At 42.1% G+C, this 6,242-nt stretch overlaps 1 pseudogene; it reads right to left on the bottom strand.

The window, feature by feature from the left end:
• Positions 1-3,723: 3,723 nt before the first annotated feature.
• Positions 3,724-5,529, bottom strand: LOC119245586 (dihydrolipoyllysine-residue succinyltransferase component of 2-oxoglutarate dehydrogenase complex, mitochondrial-like; annotated as a pseudogene).
• Positions 5,530-6,242: the final 713 nt, after the last annotated feature.

Here is a 6,242-nt window from a genome sequence, read left to right as displayed (position 1 = left end):
AGCAATTTCTCTCAAAGGCATGTAATTTATTCATTATTAGTATTTTAAAGGTCATAATTAGCTGTCATTTAAAACGCTTTTGGGAAAAATGAAGATATTTATATTTTTAATAGTGCTTTACAACTTAGAATAGTGCATATTATCTCATTTATTTATATCTCATTTATGTTTATTAGCAATTGCATGAATTAAATTAGACAGGGATTATTATCCCTAGTACATGAAAAGATGAAGTTCAGAGACGATAGACAATTTTTTCTAATCAGTTGCATACTAAGTGAACAGAAACGGTAGTAGGACTCAAATTCTCTAACTCAAGGCCAAAACCAATGCATATTTGAACAGCACTATGAAATCAAAGAGAAAAAAAATGCCACATAAAAGGCTATTTTTTCTAATAACTTAGTTCCATCAATGAATTTTTCTCTAAAAGTTGAGAATCAATGAATGTTAATTTGTATTTGCCATAACATACAAGAAACAGATTTCAGAAACTATATGTAGCAAATTTTCCAATAATACCGAATGACAGCAAAGATCAGGATATTGTTAATTAGCCTCTGAACTACAAAAAAATATTTCCCTAATTCAAAGCACAATGTTGATGCCATTATCCTATTGCTATGTACTTTATCAAGGCTATTTTTCTAAAAGGATCAAGGAAAAAAATAACTAAATGGTATTCTGAAATTGGTAGCTCTAACTCAATTGGCTTATGCATTGGATTGTCACATTTGTCAAATAAAAATACAGAAAGTCTAGTTAAATTTTAATTTCAGATAAACAAAGGATTTTTTTAAATATAAGTATGTCATAAATATTGCATGGGCCTTACTCATGCAATTCAAATTTTACTGGTATTCATATTTTATCTAGCAACCCTACTGAATGCAGTCATTGCCATTTCACAGACTGAATTCAGTAACCTTCTTTCCTTTGTTGGGTGTTTGCAGAAGCATGACCTTCAGATGAGCCATTATTCAGTCAAGGTGTGTTATAATTGGAGTTTCAGCAATATTATTTCTGGTCCTAGTAGCCTACTAGTCTCTAATTATCAGGTAGGCTAGAGGAAGAGTACAGAATAACTCATTATCTTATACAAATTTGAGTCCCATTTTATACTTGAGTTTTTCCAATTGATAGATTATGGCATTGCCTAAGAGATTTAATTTCTCTGAGCCTCAGATATGTCTTAGAAATCACCCATTTAGAATTACAGAAATCAATTATTATCTGTCTACCATATTACTTTGTCAAGAAGTTTGATTATTTAAAAGCCTAAGGATATTAAGAGGAAAAAAGTTATTTCTAATATTTGTTAGTTGTAGAATAGCAGTTATGCTAGTACTAAATACTTTTGGACAAGAGCAGGTTCTTATACCTGTATTTAGGCAATTCCTTTATTACTGAATTTTCAGGCATTTAAACAAGTCTATTTAAGGAAGGAAGGGAGATAATGAGTGGTCAGTGAGTTCTAAAAACTGAAATTTCAATAATCCTCAGAGTGAAAAATGGATGCAGGAAGAAAACAGCTTTGGGGTGCAGAAGAATATCAGCAAGAAGTGGGTTGGTGGAAACAAGGACGATGTATTGAGATGTTATGGCTGCCAGGCTTTCGATTTAAACAGATTCATAGCTGAAACAATTTTCCTGATGGAACAATGAAAGATAAATTAGATGGAAGTTTTGCAAGTTCACTTGGTTAAAAAGTCTTTCTATTGGGGGCCTCCCCGGTGGCACAGAGGTTAAAGTCTCAGTGTTATCAAGCTATCACCAGCAACTGCAGCATGATCATGAGTTTGATCCCCTACCAGGGAGCTACCCACATGGCACAGCAGACCTCTCCTGCCTCGCCCACTGCTCCCCTCAGCAGTGTATTTCATTAGATTTGCCTGTTCTGCTTCCCACTCTGTCTCTAGTGAATCCTCTTATCCCCTATGCCCCCCGCAACTCTGGCCTACACCACAGCTTTTGTATGCATTAATAAAAATATAAATGATTTTTTAAAAAAGTTTATTGTAAGAATGAATCTCAAGCCTCAAGTGAACATATTGATGTTTGCAGGCCTCAAGGATATCCTGTTCCTCTTGTTTTGAAGAAGGACAATGGCTGAAGATGATCAGCGGGTTAATAGATGCCTTGATTTTGCAGTCTACAATTCTACTCAAGTTTGAAAAGATATTATGAGGCACAGATACTTAATGTGTATAACAACCAGTGTTACCACTGAAGATTACCACAGTCATACTAAGGCTCTTCCTATTTGAGATGATCATAAAAAGAAGCTCAAAAATCTTACCAAAAATAAAATTCTTTTTGTGAGAAATTTGCCCTTAAATTTGCATTCAAATCAGTTTCTTCAAATATATTTAATAGTGAAGACAAAGTATATGCTGCAGGCGCACAGTACTGGCCCCCACTCTTTCCTCCCACACCCCAGATCTTGCTTCTTCTATTTAGATACAAAGGGGCTCTTAGCACTAAACAAATAGCTCCCTCTGTAAGTGTCAGCAGCCTCAGGCCTGAATATAGTTAGATACAAAGTGATGAAGGGCAGTGGATTTCACAAGATATGTGCATTTAACCATGCTCCAAGGGGATTCCAGTGATTACACCCAGACATAATTGCAAGGACCTTAGAGATGATATCAGCAATTTCCCCACTGTGTAATAACATCCTGGGGCTGGTTTCCACCACAGTCCATCCTCTTCCAGATCTGTGATCTGCAGAGAAAGAGCTAAGACCCCGTTCCCAAAAGGGTCACAACGCCAGAGGACAGAACTACCTCTCTAACCCATGTGTTTGTACCAATAAATTTAAAAAGCTCAAGTCAATCTGAGTCAGTCCACAGGAAGCCTCCCTCACTCCAATCTCTACCAGGCCCCAGCCCTTGGTCGTGACGATACTCTGATCCACCGCCATGATGTGCTAGAATCTGCTCTAAATGAGAACAATTAGCTAGGATGTTCTGCAGGCCTGAAGCTATGTGTAACTATGCCAAAATGGGTCTTCCTGGTGCAAGGCTAGGACAGAGTGTGGCAGGGCAGGCCTGGTTTCTGCCCGGGTATTGTTTTGAACATACAACCCAACCTCAGGGGGAATTTGCCTTCTCTCCCCTCAACATATACCCTACCTGGCTCCTGCCCAGATATTCTTGTGGTGCTTCCTGGAATAGGTAGAAGAGACATCTTGAAGTCAGTGATAGCTGAGAATGAATGTGCTATTTAAGAGGTGAAACAGTACCTCTTGGCCTGTGGTCAGTACATCCCTGCAAGTGGAATCGACTGAGTATATACACAGCCAGGAGGACGCTGTTCTGAACTTGGGAGGCACAGCATCCTCCTAGGCATCTCTGGAGAACCGACGTTCAAAAGATAGAAACTTGATTACATGGTCCCTGATGGTTTCCCTATAATATACTGGCACAGGGGAGAAGCAAAATCCCCTCTGGAAGAGCAAATGAAAGAAACGCAGGAATATTCTTGAGCACATATTAAGGCTTGCTCTCCCTCAAGCCTAAGGAGGTAATATATGGAGTGTCAGAGGGGTGCAGAGAGGGAGGGAGCCTGGCAGGATCAAGAAATGCAACTGCTGGTTACATAGTGCCCTGGCTTCCGAGAGTGAGGGCAGCAGATGTGCCTGTTTACCATCTGGGACCCATGAGAAGACAGGGAGAAGAATGATTTTTAGTTTCTGCATGGTCAGTATGTAACAGAATGGCCCTAAGGGTCCAATAGGAGGACTCTGGGATCCTGTACTGCCGCCTTGATTTTTGTGAAGGAAAGTCACAGCCTGTCTGCCATCCTCAGCCAATGATCATAGGTCAGTGTGATGTACATTATGGGTTGCATCTCCACCTTACTTCCCACAACTGCCGGCCTGTCAGAGATGCTATGCACGCCTAGGATGGCAGACTTATGGAGGTTGATAATAGGTGTTCCAAAGGATGAGTGGAAAAACACCTCTATTACTAATGGTGAAAGTACTACCATCCATATCTTCAGTGGCAAGTTCATTCTTTTGGGTCTTCTGCCCAGTTCACTGATGGTTCACTCAAAATCTGCATAAATCATAACTTCCACATTCCTGATGTTGGGAACCACCAGACCCCTTGGTGTGGCCACTGCAACACTGATGCTGTCATAATCCCTATGCACCACCTCTTTGCATCGTCAATCACTGCATTTACAACAGGCTGCTCCAATAAGGTATACGCTGAGGCTTTCACAAACATCGATATGAAGACTACTTTGAGGTTATGTTTCTTCACAAAACCACCTTTGTGCTGAGACTTTATTTCCTGGATGTTACTCATGTCTATCTCATTGAATGTAGTCAGCATTGCACAAGTATTCTGGGCATCTTTCAGACACTGAGGAATATGCTGCTGCATCCTGTTTGTTTTCTCCTGATGTTCTGAAGGCAGCCCTTTGCCAACTCTCAGCTCAGCTACTAGAGGCGCAGCAGTGGGTTTTACTGCAGACACCAGTTTGCCAGTAGGGATGTATGAGGCAAGGGCACTGGTGGCATCTGAGTGGGTACAGATACTGCAGGATGTTGAGCAACTGCTGTTGCTGCAGGCTCTGCTTTTGAGGAACTGCAGCAGCAGTTTAGCCTGGCTCAGCGTTAACAGGAGCAGCAGCTTTCCTGAGTATGAAAAGAGGAATCCCCCCTTCCTTCCCTCTACCAGTCACCGAAAGAGCATCAATCACACCATTTGTAGGTAATGGGACCTGCACAGAAGTCTTGTCAGTTTCCATCTCACAAACTGCTTCATTTTCTGCAACTGTGTCTCCAACAGCTTTCTTCCAACTGACATTCTCCCTGTAACAGATTCTGCAAATGCTGGGGTTTTGACTGAAACCACATCATCCTTGCAAACAGTTGTAATTTTGAAGAAATGGATAGGGAAGATACTGCTATTGCTAATGACAATCTTCCTGCTGCCAGGATAACCTGATTCCTGACATAAGGAGACCCCAGGCAGGAAATGTCTCCTCAGAGGCTATAGGGTAAGGAAAAATGTCAGGCTTTTCTGCCCTCCCGCCCTCAGGATAGATGATGGATCCTTGCGGTCCTGAATGCATGCCTGATGGCGGGCACCTGGAGTAGGGTGTGGGCAGAGGTAGATGGGATTCACCTGGGGTAAGACTGTGCTTTTTTTTAAGGGCGGCGTCACGGGGACGCCAGTAGAAGCTGAAAGAGAAGCCGAGAAGCAGCAGAACGAACAGAGAGCAGACAAGCAGAGAGCACGTCAGAGAGCCCAGATAGAGTGAGGATTTGCTGGGGGCTGGGAGGACTGCCAGTCTCCCGGCCCCCCAGCACCCCTGCCTGCCATATGCCTGGTGAACCCCAATAAAAGGCCTGCAAAAGCCACTAAGGACTCTGACTCCTCCTTTACCCGGTCTGCTGGATCATAGAAAACCTGTCCTTTGTCATTCCTGTCCCTACAGAGGGCAATTCCCCTTCTGGAAAGTGGAGAGTAAGCAGCGGAATGCCCTGGACACAGAGCAGGACAAGGGCATCATCACCATGGCTGTGGTTGCAGCAGCAGCAACTGATATAATTACTTTTTTAATTTGCACTCCCACATGACAGACAATTGTATTTTATGGTCTTCACCCTTGTTGAAAATTTTCAGTTTATTGCAATTTTCCCACGTTAGAAATCTCTCCAGCTGGTTTTTGTAAACATTTAGCATCTCCATTCCCATCCTCATGCTCCTGTTGAACTGGCTTCTTATACCATTGAGAAAACTGTATAACCAGATGAGAATGTCCATATGGTCGTACCACCACATATACTTACCTGTTTCTACTCATATGTTCTACCTCTCTGTTAGGACTGCCCAGGCTCCTGCCCATATGCCTCTCCATTTTTATAAGACCCTATCAGCTCTTCATCATTCAAGGGCATTGTTTCAGATATCCTCCTGTTTCATCATCAAAATATCTCTTATTTACTGAATAATTCCCATTAGTACAAACACTGTTATTTCTCCCATTACACACTGCAGTGTAAATGGATTTCAGGCTTTTCTGCCCTCCCACCATGAAGATCACCCTGCCTGATGGGGCACCTGCAGTTGTTACATTGTTGTAAGCTGTGTTGTTTACTTGTGAGGGCCACGGCTCAGTACTGAGGTATCTGCCAAGAGAAGCAGAAGCAGGAGAAGAGGCAGGAGAAAAAGAAGGGGAGAAAGAACACCAGAGAAGCCCAGAGTGAAGACTTGCCAGGGGAT

This window comes from Talpa occidentalis, unplaced genomic scaffold (genome assembly GCF_014898055.3).
Source record: "Talpa occidentalis isolate TD23 unplaced genomic scaffold, MPIMG_talOcc4v2.1 talOcc4.15, whole genome shotgun sequence".
NCBI classification, from domain to species: domain Eukaryota; kingdom Metazoa; phylum Chordata; class Mammalia; order Eulipotyphla; family Talpidae; genus Talpa; species Talpa occidentalis.
Note: the sequence above shows the minus strand (reverse complement) of the source record. Positions and strands in the feature narration are given on the sequence as shown.